The sequence below is a fragment of the Ixodes scapularis genome, unplaced genomic scaffold (assembly GCF_016920785.2).
Source record: "Ixodes scapularis isolate PalLabHiFi unplaced genomic scaffold, ASM1692078v2 PGA_scaffold9__187_contigs__length_104089568, whole genome shotgun sequence".
NCBI lineage: Eukaryota > Metazoa > Arthropoda > Arachnida > Ixodida > Ixodidae > Ixodes > Ixodes scapularis.
The window spans coordinates 13,495,158-13,508,679 of NW_024609884.1; positions in this window are offsets into that span (position 1 = coordinate 13,495,158).

Consider the following 13,522-nt stretch of genomic DNA (forward strand, 5'->3'; position numbering starts at 1 on the left):
CCAAGTTTTAGTTTTGACCAATTAACACATCTGTTTCTTTTTTTTTCTTCAAATTACTCAAGAGACACCAGCATTGCTTCGCTAAGAATGCAAACCAATTTCAATTTCCTCTCCATCAGAAGGTGCGCAAAGTTCGCTTCATTTTTTCTTCATTTGTCTCGTTTGTTTACTCCTCCTCGCCAGTACCAACGGCGGACTAGAATAAGCTGCCCACCAGCATTGTGCACATGCAGAGTGACAAATACCACATTGATAATTCATCTAACCGACTATTTTCAGTCGCGCTTATAGCATGATCATTGACTAAAATTTTTCTAGTTATTTCTATAAACATTCTATTTGTCTTGTTTATTTTGTGTACAACAGTTTGATGTTTTGCATACAAACGTTCTAGTAATGTTGTATTTGTTTGTTTGCTTTTACATGATGATATCCTGTAACTACACACCCTTTGGTAAAGCCCGTATGAGCCCTCAAGGTTCAAGAGATTATGATTACGTTAATGATGATGCACGAACGTTTTTGAATAGTTACGAACCTGGCAACACATATGGGATGTTTTGATTCGGTCGGTTACAAATAGCGACTACTTTTATGAATATTCAATGTGCTTCTGTGAGTTAATTTTTCCCTAGCAACTGCGGCGACAAATAAGAAGTGTAAATTTTAAATTGTCAAATGTTCCATGCTACGGATGACAGCCTGCATACACACGAATGATTTGGGATTTAGGGGGGGGGGGGGGGGAGGCAACAAATACTACAAACTGAGGACTGCATGACATACACTACGCGAAGAAAAGGTTTCGAGGAAGGTGAAAGGATCGACGGAGCACATTGATTAATCCTGGACATGCGCGTAACACCCAGAGGAACGTAGACACAAGAACGACCATGAACATTAATGAGTCATGATGTCCTTAGCGCAGCACACCTAACGTGTTGGTGGAAGTCATTTTTAAATCGCTCACCTACTCCATCTTGGAAAGGTAAGAAATCAAAAGCCGAGCCTGCCGAAAGCTTTCAAAGCAGACAAACTAGGAAGGATAGCAGTGTGTTTCTTTGTCCGCTTTTGAGTGTTTCTCAAGTTCAAAGTGTTTTCGAAACAAAATGTCATGAGCTTGCTTTTTTTTTATGAATTATTAAGACACTTTTTCCACATTATAGTTAATACACCACTGCATTAAAGCAACCGGTTCTCGGTATCATTTCTCTGAACTCGATATTGTTCCGTATGTTTGGCCATTCATTTTTTCTGCTATAATATCCACGGTTGTAAAAACCAAATATTAGTGTAGGTTGTTAGAACTTAAACGCTGAGAAATAACTATTAAATGCATGCATATGTATCGCAATAAACGAGCTCACTAGAAATAAAACTGTTTTGTAATTTAATTGAGTGACACCTCAGGGAGGTGACGAGCAAACCTGTCGTTAATTGCAATAGAACCAAAAGCATAGTTTTTTTCTAAAAAATAAAAAAAAAACCCTACAGTTCGTTTCGGGTGAAGTCCAAATGAAGCGGACGATACGAGCTAATAGAACCAATCACGCAGCGTAAAAGGTGCAAGTCGCTTGTTATTTTTTGTTTATGATAGGTTCAGCGTCGATAGAACACGCACAGAAACATGACGAACACCATGATGGTGCACATTTGACGTTGTTTGATTGGTTCATTAGCTCGTGGCGTCGCCTGTGTCTGGATTTAAGCTGAAACGAACTATAAACAGATTGCACATTTCAGTGACGTGTTCTGCAGCCTTTCATGAAAAGAAAAACAACCCTCCCCCCCCCCCCCCCCCCCCCCCACAAAAAAAAAAAAAAAAGCGAGCAGAGTGTAACATTGTGCGCAATGGTCAGACTATAAATTGATGAGATTGAAATCAGGGGGAGGATACAATCCTAATCTGCTGTCGCTACGGTATAGCCTCGCATACATTACAGTCACTGCTCGGGAATCCCCGAGGCAAGTGGCTTAGACGCGGGACGTGCGACCCTCGGGGTGGAAAAAAATGATGCGCGCCAGCGAGATCAAATAAAGCCTTAGCTTTCGGAACATCAGTTTCAAAGTCCTGACCGCCGCAAAGTGAAATGAAGGGAGCACGCTCCGCGGGAAGTTGAGGGCACGCGCTCATCGCTGTTTCGTGCGGATGCGGCTCTGGGCAACTTAAACCTTGACGGGGAAAATATTACTTGCCATAAAAAGCAAATGCCTGCTCCCAGGGATCGGACCTTGGCTGAGGGCATCTACCGCTCCGTGTTGTCGTCATGATCCCGGATAGTATACGAACCGAAATCTGCACACTTTTAAGCTTAACGAGTACGATGAGTATTCGCGTTCAGACCAGGCAGCTGTTTTGAATCGTGAGCATATACCTATACGTCGGAAGGTTCTGTCGACCTTGCGAGACAATTGCAAGTTTTAGTTGATTGTTTACGCGCTCTGATAATGATACCCGAAAACGATATGATGATGTTGGGTATCGTTGACGGAGCTATTGGAACGAGCGACCTAAACACCCTTCTGGGTCATTATGTGGATAGGGTAATTCTGTTACTACACTATTTATATCATTCGTGGGATTTTAAACGAAAGAATTACATATCGGCCTTCTTTTTGCGTTTCCACTTTTATCTTCAGTCATGTTTTCCTTTTACTTAAATTTTGTCTTCAGATACAGAATTCAACGGAGATGCCAAAGCTCAGGCAAGCTTGCAATAGAACCCTTTCTGTGGTGCTACAATCGTTAGATTAGTACACCGGAGCCAGACGCAAGTGCACGAGACGGCTCGTGCTGTCTCGTGCTCTGCACGCGCAGAGTTCCAGCGAGGTTGTCGCACGTACAGAAAGACTCAATGCCCATTCACACAGAAGCGTTTGCTTGCGTTTTCTTACGTTAGGGTATGAGACACCGGCACATCCGTGCTTCGTATGTTGCGTATACCAAGCTACTTCTTGAACTGGATGCCACGCTCCACATGAAGCATTGATCACCCGGTGACTCGAATCCAATCCATTTCCCTCTGTATGGAAACGTGCACATCTCATACGGTAGGATAAGCCCTCCGGTACGCACTGCGCATGCGCTGCAACAGAAAACTCGCATATGCGCAGCTCGTCCCGGAGGACCCATCGTACGCTATTGGATGTACAAAAATGGCTCCCTAGAACTCTCGATTGTACCTGTTTTCAAATCTGAAAACTCTACTAATAAGAACAATTGTAGGCCTGTTTCATCACTATCAGGTGTATCAAAGATTTTTTAGATGATGGTTTCCATGCGCTTGTCTCGCTTCTTTGACCACAACATTAATTTGGTGCAACATGGCTTAAAGAATGACCGTTACGTAGAGTTTAATCTTTGACAGTTCATGCAGATCTGCGCCGCGGTCATTAAAAATCGAGGGCAGATTCATGTCGCGTATTTAGACATGACAGAAGCATTCGATTGGGTCAATCATGAATTGCTTCTATAGTTAAGATGTCTGGATATGGTGTAACTAATGGGTACATGAAATGGTTCAGAAGTCATTTGTCAGGACGCTCAAAGTTACACTTCTGGAGTCCTTGAGAGATCTAAACTTGGTCCGCTTTTGTACACTATACCTGCTAATGATCTTTTTTATTGTGTTCTCTCTTCTCAATAGAAATTTTGTTAAATTACCCAAGCACCAGGGAGCATGCTGTGAGTAGGTCGCCTCGATGTCCTTCTGTTTATGGTGACGCGATCCTTTGTAGTACCGAATGCGTCAGCACGCGCTCACAGTGAAAATACAGAGAAATCGTCGCAAACAATACGTCGTCGTAGCACAGTCAGCGCCAAGAGCGCGTACAGAGATATCCTCTTTCACGCGCATCAGAACAAAACATAAAAATAAGCGCTCGTAACAAAATGACAAGACGTCATCATCCTAAGCAAAGCGCATATGAAGGCACCCTAGCTGCGAGTGCATAGTTACGCTCGCTGCATATGCTGGCGTCTGCAGCATTAACTGTTCTAAAGCAAAGCCTAAAACAAACGACATTTTGCATGCGCGATCGCCAACGCCTTATTTTGGGATTTCACTTGTAATCTTTTATACGGAAGAGGCGAGCGCGTGCGGCGCGTGTATTTACATTCCCGGCATTCTTCTTGGTGCTTGGGGAATTTAGCAATAAATCTATTGCTACAGTATGCTGAAAATATAAGAATATTTCACAAGATGTCACTGCATGACTGTGACCACTGTGACTGCATAAAAATGCGGATCGATACTCATGCAGTCACTACGGTGGTGCTCAAATAAGGGTCTTAAGTTAGATTTAAAACAAAATAACGCCATCACATTTAGTTAAAAACATATAGTAAATATATAGGCGCTTTGAAGCAGCTGTGCATGGGCGCCGCCATGACCGGCCTTCAGTCTTTGTTTCCTCTTATTCCGTTCGCTTCACTTCATCATTGCAATAGCAGGACAGGTTATTGTAAATTTAGGTGTTACTGTGTCCTTCTCTGCAGCATACGCCTTTGTGGAGGCTCGTGAACGCCCGCTTCAATGGCTCGACATCTTGGTAAGACAAAAGAAGGTCGGCAATGGCGGCTCAATCTGGCGCGTGTTTAAAGCGTCAATACATATTGTAAGGAAAAAGGGGCACCACACACAGGCACGGGTTTGCCAAGCGTGCGCTCGGCACGGACTTTTCTTGAACCCAGAACGACCGTTAACATTTACCGTATATTTCCTTCATCCTTCATGACATCACCTCTTACCCCAACGTCTCAACAGTATCCTTACAAGCTCAGCCTGTAAGAAATATAATGAACATCCGCCACACATGACCTTGGAATGTTTGGGACATGATGTCCTCGCACGTTAATGTTGTGGTGACTTCGTCATTGAGGGTGCTTGGCGTGGTCTCTAGAATAAGGCAAGAGTTTAAAATAGCGTCCTCTACGCTTGCATGCCGTACAATTGCTTTGTCCGTTCCAAACTGGAACTTGCTTCTACTGCCTGGAATTCACTTAATTCTTCAAAATCTAAGCGTATTGAAAGCGGACAGAGACGCCTCATTCGTTTAATTTATGACTGAGACCTTGGAAAGAAGAACTATTATGACTATAACTGGCTGCTGAGTAAAATGAGTATGGACCCACCTTCCAAAAGAAGAGATCTTCATGATTTGTTATTTTTGTTCAAACTTTTAAAAGAAAAAGTGTCATGCAAGTTTATTTTCCACCGTAAGCTCTTGTTTGTCGTTTTGGTCTTTGAGATAGGAAGAAATTGCTTGTGTCAGACCTACCTCTCGTCAAGAGATGACCGTGATATTTTCAGGGTCATCTCTTGATGCCCCGTGCTAATGCAGTGGTAATGCCGCGCGCAGGGCAAGCAAGCAACGCTCGGTCCTGCGCGTGGCAATATTACTGCGTTCAAGAAATGTCGTAATCAACTTTCATCTACACTTAACAAGGCAAAGTAAATTTATCACAGTCCTCTTTTTCATGACACGCACAAAAAGCGCCCCGCCATTGTATGGCAGTCCATAAACGAAGTTCTTCGACGCAGCAATCCAAAGAAATCAATAGATACGCTTTCAATATCTGGTGAAAGAATGTCAGGAATACCGCTCTCCGAGTATTTTAACCGCTACTTCCCCAACTTACCTTACAGCGCTCACAATGAGTGTGCTTCCTCGTTTATCTCGAGTCGAGTAGGCGAATCCGTTTTTTCTGGAACCTACGGACGAATCAGAAGTATTCCGTGTATTAGGGACTTAGTAAAATCAGAAGTCACGACATTGGTGGCATACAAATAAAGCCCATTAAATTTGTGATTGACATAATTGTCCCAGTGCTAGTATACATATTTAACTTGGCCTTGTCAACTGGAAAGTTCCCAAATACCATGAAATTCCGCAAAGTTTCCGTTTTGCATAAGAAAGGTGATAAAAATGTACTTACAAATTAGAGACCAATCTGTACTACCCATATCTTCAAGACGGCTAGAAAAATTTATTTGGAGTCGTTCAGACGACTTTTCTTTTTTTATTTAAGATTTGGTGTTAACTGACTTTCAGTTTGGTTTCCGCAAAGGAAAGTCCACAAAAAGCGCCTTTGTTGTCTCAAAAATAATGAAAATTAGAAAATATAAAGCAAATACAGTTTACACTGGAACTTTTTATTGACTTTAGTAAAGCTTTCGACCGTTTTAACTATACAACGCTCACAGATAAACTTTCCTATTGGGAACTAAGGGGCACGTCTTTAGGTCGTATTCATTAAATACCTAGAACATCGCAAGCAGTGCATCTTAGTAAATGGTTATACTTCTTCGTTCCACGTAATTGAAGTCTGGTGTTCCACAGGGCAGTAAACTTGACCCACTTCTGTTCAATGTGTATATTAATGACATTGTCAACATCTCTGAACACTCACGTTTCGTGATGTATGCAGAATAATCTAGTATTTTTATTAATGCGACCATTATTGATGAATGATAATTAATGGTAATGCTGTCTTGGAGGTTTCTTTTATGATCAGGACAAAAAGGCCCTGAAGCAAAAACTGCTTTAACGAAAGCGATTGTATTTTGACCAGTAAATAAATATATTGATACAAATTATGCACTTAAAATTGGTAGCAGCCAGATTGAAATAGTAAGCCATCATAAAACGCTGAGCGCCATTTTTAATGGGATCATCATATAGAATTCCTAACTCACAAACTGGCAAAGGTAGCTGGCATTATCGGCCAGTCTCGCTCTCTTCTACCTACAAAAGTTATGATATAAATTTATCACGCTCTGTTTGGCTCACAGATTAACTCTTGTCATTTAATCTGAGGCACAACGGCAAAAAATATTATCAACAAACTAATGATTCTTCAGAAAAAAAGTGCTTCGTTTTATCGCATATGTTGCATACGACGTACATGCCGAACCGCTGTTTTCGAGCTACAATGTCATGAAAACTTCCAGTGTTTATGACTTCCGTTTGTTAATTGCTTACACTTTTTCAACTTCGGAGTTTATTACTTTTTTTGTGGATCTAGCAAACCTGACTAAACGTGAATCAGTCATCAATGTTCGTCACAGAGAATTCTGGAACGTTCCTCATTTCCGCACAAATTATGCACTGCAGTCTCTTCCTTACAATTTACCTACACTGCTTAACAACATTTGCATGAACCGCATCGATAATCATTGTATAACTAAAAAACAGTGCGGACTGTTTTGTTTTGGTTAGGTAAATATAATTGTATTGCGCGAATTTTATAGGAATGTTTTCAATTGTTTTGATGGGAATTTGTACGAAATGTGTTGAGTTGTTTTGTATAATTTTTAGAAATGTTTAAATAGAATTTGTTTCAAATCATGCATTCCCTGTACATGCAAGGGCACCGGCCCCAGTCAAACTAGCTTTTTGTATAGCTTTTTGTCCGGCATCCTCGGCATAATGTTGCTGAAATAAAGTTCAATTCAATTCAATGTAACTCTTTTAGGTCGGGCGCTCCTAGCTATCGCCTGACACCCGATGGAAGTTTTCATTAATAGTGTTTTCTCTCCTTCAATGGACATGTTTATGTCTCTAATCTATTTTTTTAACTTGCCAAAACTATAGTAGGATGTGCGATTTTTATTTTTTTAGGTTCGGTATTCTTGTGTACTTAATGTGGTACACAATGTTAGGGTTTGGTGTCTGTGTGCGTATGTGCGTGTGCGTGTGCGTGCGTGTGTGTGTGTGTGTTTCGTTTTCGTCTGTGCTGTGACGAACCACCGGGAAGGCATGACGTGGGCATCAATAAATAAACAAAACCATAAAACATAAATAAGTTTATACGTGTATTTTTTTTTGGGGGGGGGGCGTTACAGCGGCGAGTTTCAAATTAAGCTTTACATGACACCATAGATGACACTCAAAAAATATTTTAAAAAATGTGTAGTTTTAACACCATTTTAGATATTATGCCTAAAAGTCAGCGCAACCGATCAATTGATTAATTAGTCGATTAAAGGTTAGCGATTAATCGGGTTAAAATTTTGAATCGACGCCCAGCCATTTAATTCTCCCATATCTAGGGATGTCTCTAGTTGATCGAACAATTTCTCAACCCTCCTCGTTCGCCCGCCCCACGAAGCGATCGTGTCAGTGGCGGAACGAAGCCTTTTCAAGTTCCCAGAAAAATCCTCCCTTAATTAAATAATTCGCTCCTCATGGAAACAGCCACCTCAGTGAAATCCTCTTACTGTTCTTTTGACGACAAACTGGTGGAGAGCAGAACGCCCCCTTCTCTGAAACGAAGTGTCAGCGTAGTTGGTTAATTAAATCACCTCGTTCCCGAATATGCGGAGAGCGTTCGACAAGTTGGAACGTTGGCCAGATTTCGAAACATATTTCGACGATGACATCAAGCGTGTTGTTATAGGGGAACATTTGTAGACCCTGGCCGTGTTCCACAATTGACTCAATCTTACTCCAGGGTAAAGGTTTTGTACCCTTGGCGTTCTAAAACCTACCCGCGTTCTGCGTTTTTCAATCTGTGCTGTCACGTGACACGATCCGCCGGAGTAACTCGCATCCATTTGGGCAAGAATTGGAACACAGCCCCTGACAGGCCACTCGATCATTCGACTAAAACGGAGCATTACGAAGCATCGCCATTCTAGCGCTCGCTTTTTTCTTTCACGGTAATAAGTAGAGCTTTACCTTTAGAGCCGTTGATTATGGGGTTTCTAAAAATCAAGACAAAAATACTAAATATATTTCGCTGAATAAAAAAAAACCTGTTGTTTATGTATACTTTATTATTTGTTTTCCTAAGCTGTCTACCTAGTTTATTGTTCGATGAACGTACTTTAGGAAATAACAATGATCTTTCCTTCTATTACAGAAAGCATTCGAATTTCGGTAACAATGTGCCACTTGATTGTACAGTGTCTTTCTTATTAAGCTTAACGTATACAGGGCGTTTTTTTTTTTTTTTTTAAGCTTTACAGATTTGTTTTAAAAAAGTCGTGAAAGTTACACTTCTGCGGTTTGTTCAGGTATGTTATACGGCCAGGGCACATTATGTGGCTGGCTAATCTTTGCGATAAGTCGGATAATTCGTTAAAATTCACTAATTAAGTTTTTAATTAGTTACATATGGTTCCAATTAGAAACTCACTGAGCGTCATCAAAAACCACTAAAATCTTTTTAGAACGACCTGAAGGTCGTGGAAAACTCGGGTGCCCGCCAGAGTTACTACTCGTGAAGCAGGCGCAAAGCTAGCAGTGGCGGAACGCGATTATAAGAGCCCCCAAGTTTTCCACGAGCTTCAAGTCGTTCTAAAAAGAGTTTATTTAGTGGTTTTTGATGACACTTAGTGAGTTTCTAATTAGAACCATGTGTCTATTTTCACTAATTAAAAAGTTAATTAACGAATTTTAATTAATTATTTGACTTATCACAAAGATTGGCCAGCCACATAATGTCCCCCTGGCCGTATAACTCACCTGTACAACCCGTTTAAGTGCAACTTTCACGGCTTTTTTTAAACAAATCTGCAAAAGCATAAAGAAAAAAAGAAAACACCCTGTATATGTTTAAAAAAAGCCTTGAAAGCTACACGAATGCGTTTTTTGCAGTTGAGTTATACGGTCAGAGGGACATATTCGGTGATAACCGTAACGATCAGTCGGCTAATGAACTAAAATAAGTTGATAAACGTTTGAATTATTGAAATATAAACATAGGGGTTTAATTAGAAACTTGCTGAGCACCACGGAGCTTCCGACGCGCTCAATCTTTCTAAAATTACAGGGTTAAAGGCTTTCGATGACGCTCAGCAAGTTTCTAATTCAAACTATAAGTCTATTTTAACTAATTAAAAAAGATTGTTAACAGATTTCAGTTAATTTTCGACTTATCATGACGCTTCACCTTCTATATTATGTACCCCTGCCCATGTAACTCAAATGCACAAACCGCCTTAGGGTAGCTTTCACAGTTTTTTTTTTTTTTTTTAACAAATCTGTTAGGTTTGAAAAGAAACACCCTGTATATTTGCCGAAGGTCATTGCAAGGAATTCAGCAAGCTGGTTTAATGTTGACATTACAAGAGGAGATACTGGAAACTTACCTCCTCTGAGGGAGATGAAACTATTGGATACCACGACGAGAGATGGCGCTAGCTTCCGCGACGAAAATTTGGCTCATAAAGGTAACCCCCTTTCTCTTCCCCCCCCCCCCCCCCTTCCCCGATTCGGGCGCTTTGCTCAGTATTGCCAATGATCCTTTATATTTGGCGTCAGAAGACGAAATGTGGTGAATTCGAAGCAGTCTCTAATAAAAAGCCTCAAAGGCCGATGTAGACCGTCGGTTATCTGCAGGGAAGAAAATCCTCTCAGCACTCCCCTCTCCCAAACTGCGAAGGGGTCCAAGTTGGGGCAACGTAACAAGTGGAGAGGACATACGAAAGGAGAAGGCAGGTAGAAGTGGAAAGCCCGAAGTGTACGTCGGGCCCTTAAAAGTGTCCAGGTTACCGTCTGCTAGCGCCATTTCTTGGCGTGGCTTCTGGAGCCGAAACATACTGTCTCCTCTAGAGCGCAACCTTTGCATTCACGCAGAGTGTCCAGTATTACAGTATTTATTTTATCTCCAATAGAGAGACTCGTGGTTTGTGGTGCCCTTTGTTTCAGCTCTCACCGGATAAGACGCGCAAGTATTTATTAGCTTCTATTTTCATGTTCCTACCGGTCTTAAATCATAATGAAAGAAATGAATATGATTAAAACAACAGATTGAGCCCTCGCATGAAAAAAAAAACAGTGACTCATAGTTCTAAACACGCGAATGGGCAAATATCCTGGGATGGAAACCTCGTCTTCATCTTTTGCAGTCTGCGTTCCTCTCCATAGCAGGTGAACATTTGACTTAACTCTGATCGCCGACACAGAATAAACGCAATGTTGTCAGCCTTGTCACGCTTGAGCGGTATTGCATATATGTCCACTCATTCTACGGAGTATTTGTTTCTTGCGGGGGAGGCTCACGCGGGTGCGTCATAAAGCTTTCCAGCAGGGTGTTTTTTCTCGCGCCTATGAGCATGCAGCGTTCGCTTAATGTTCGCGCGGTGGGATCACCGCCCTGAGCGGCATCGCTCAGTCCAAGACACCGCCATTCACGACAAGTCGGGATAGCCAGCCGTGTAACCGCTGAGACACAGCGGTTGTGCACGGAGTCGAGAGAGTCCCTCGGAAAATAACGGGCGATCCCGGAACCCCCCCCTGCGCGTTAAATCAAAGTCGAAGTACAGCGGAGAGGAGACCGGCGGGAATCGGGCGAGGGAGAGCGCCGTGGCGTTGTCGGCACGGCGACAGTGCAAATCGAATTCCCTTTAATGACGGCGCTGTCAAAAGCGGCTGCCTCTATAACGACCCTAGGCACGCTTTACAAGCGCGTACTCCACCGTTAGCAGACTGGGTTAATTTGAGCCTGATCATCGTTAGTGACAACGTCTCGCTCGAGCCGTCCTCCCTGCTGCTATCGAGCTTTTCTGGCTCTTTGTCATTCTGGAATATTATTAACGCGGACTTATATCGCCTTTGCCATCGAACCGCAAGAAACGGGGAGGGGGGGAGAGACTTAAAAAAATAAAAAAAGTTCAAATTAGCATCTCCGATACTAAGCCTGCCGTGTTGCAATTTTGATGTATCTGTATAAAAAATTTAAAAAATGAAGCGACACGGACGGAGCACTTTTTATTATAAATAAAGAAATGAAACCGGGTACTTTGAAACGAGTTTTGTTGTCAAGAAGATCGCAGCTATCTCTGTCCGGTTAAATTTCTTTCTGTCTTGTTTTATTGCGAACGTTAGTAGTTGGATTTCATGACAAAACAATACTTTATGGCGTTGTGACATTGTGAGAACAAATATTGGTAAATAACGCAAAAAAACAAATGTCAACAAACCAAATGTTCTCCCCCCCCCCCCCCCCCCCCCCCGGCGCTTCTCCTTGAAAAAAAATAAATAAGACATAAATTCTTCATGAATACCTGACTCAACGATTATTCGCATATATTCATATCCCAATGTAACCACGCTTTTTTTTTTTTTTTTTGCCTGTGAAAGGAGTTTGTACTATTACCTCCACGTATGTTTCGTTCGCCAGAAAACTACAATTGGGGGGGGGGGGGGGGGCAAAACTAATTGGTTCGCGAAAAGTGATTGGGTCGTTCGCGCAAGAATGCTGCCAACAAGCACCACTATGCAGAGTCTCTATCTACGATTACAAGCAGGGCACCTGGCCGCCGCCATGTCTCTGCTCGTGCGGGTATGTGCGTGAAATTACAAGCTTGCCAAAGCTACGTTGACTCACACGCTGCACATGCTTGCACGCATAAGGCACCAGTAAGGCGCCCATGCTCGCAAATTGTCTATACTGAATTTCGTGAGTTGCGTGCAGCAGAGGAAAAAGCACAGGTGCGAGCGCGTGGCTTTCAGATGTACCTTCCTTTTACGAGCACTCGCGAAAGGAAAGCAAATCTGAAAGCCGTGTGCCCGCGCCTGTGCCTTTCCCTTTGCTGCACGCAACTCGTGAGATGAAGTATAGAGCAAAGGCATCGGAAACCATACGCTGCAAGCGACCCCTGTTGCCAGAGTCAACAGTTTGCACTCATCCCTAGGGACACAAAACCACTCCGACGCACACATCTACCTTACAGCACGCGCACTGCCTTCTTTCATGGCGCTCATTCGTGTACGAGGAGCGAGTCGAGCCATCAACGAAACCAAAGCAAGTGACGACGACACGAATAAAACAAAAGTGCTGCATTGGCGAAACACAGAAAATGAAATCATACTAGAAACGAGCGCGGAAAAAAAAAAAAAAGTCACAGACTTCCAGAGTGCTTTCGCGCTGCGCTGCGTGGAAGCTCTAGAGCAGCCATTGTGGTCGTGTCATTGGCAGCGACCTCGGAATGAAAAACGACGACCTCCCTCCCCTCCCTCGCTTCTTCTCTCTTTATTTTTCATCTAGAGAACGTCGAGAACTAAACCTCTTCCTCTCTTTGAGCAAAATGCATATGTACGGAGGAAATAAATATATCAAAGAACGAAAGGCTGGGGGGAAAGCCAAGGATGGTCACACTGTAGTGGTGGTGTGTACAGGGAAAGGCAGCGGAATGGAAAGCAGAGCGGGATGCACATTGCTAAATGGAGCGCACGGAAACCACACCGAGTGAGCAGCCAGTGTAGGCGGGACTCGCGGATGACCGCGCGCCGGCCGCATCGAACGTTCGGAGACGCCTCTCATGGCGGGTCTAGTGCCTGCATCAGTTTCAGAGAAAGTCAATGACGCAGCATGATGAGTTAAACAAACTAGTTCCATGGAAATGGAGAAACGAGCTCACTCCGAGCTGTGACATTAGGCTATGCGAAAGGTTACGCTTGTATTGCTTAATGTCATAACTAAGACTGTGTTTGTTGGTCTTAAGGTATGTTTCGGCATCGTCATTCGCTGAGCTGCCTAAGTTGCGATGATTGGCTCTCCGAGTGTTGTGCG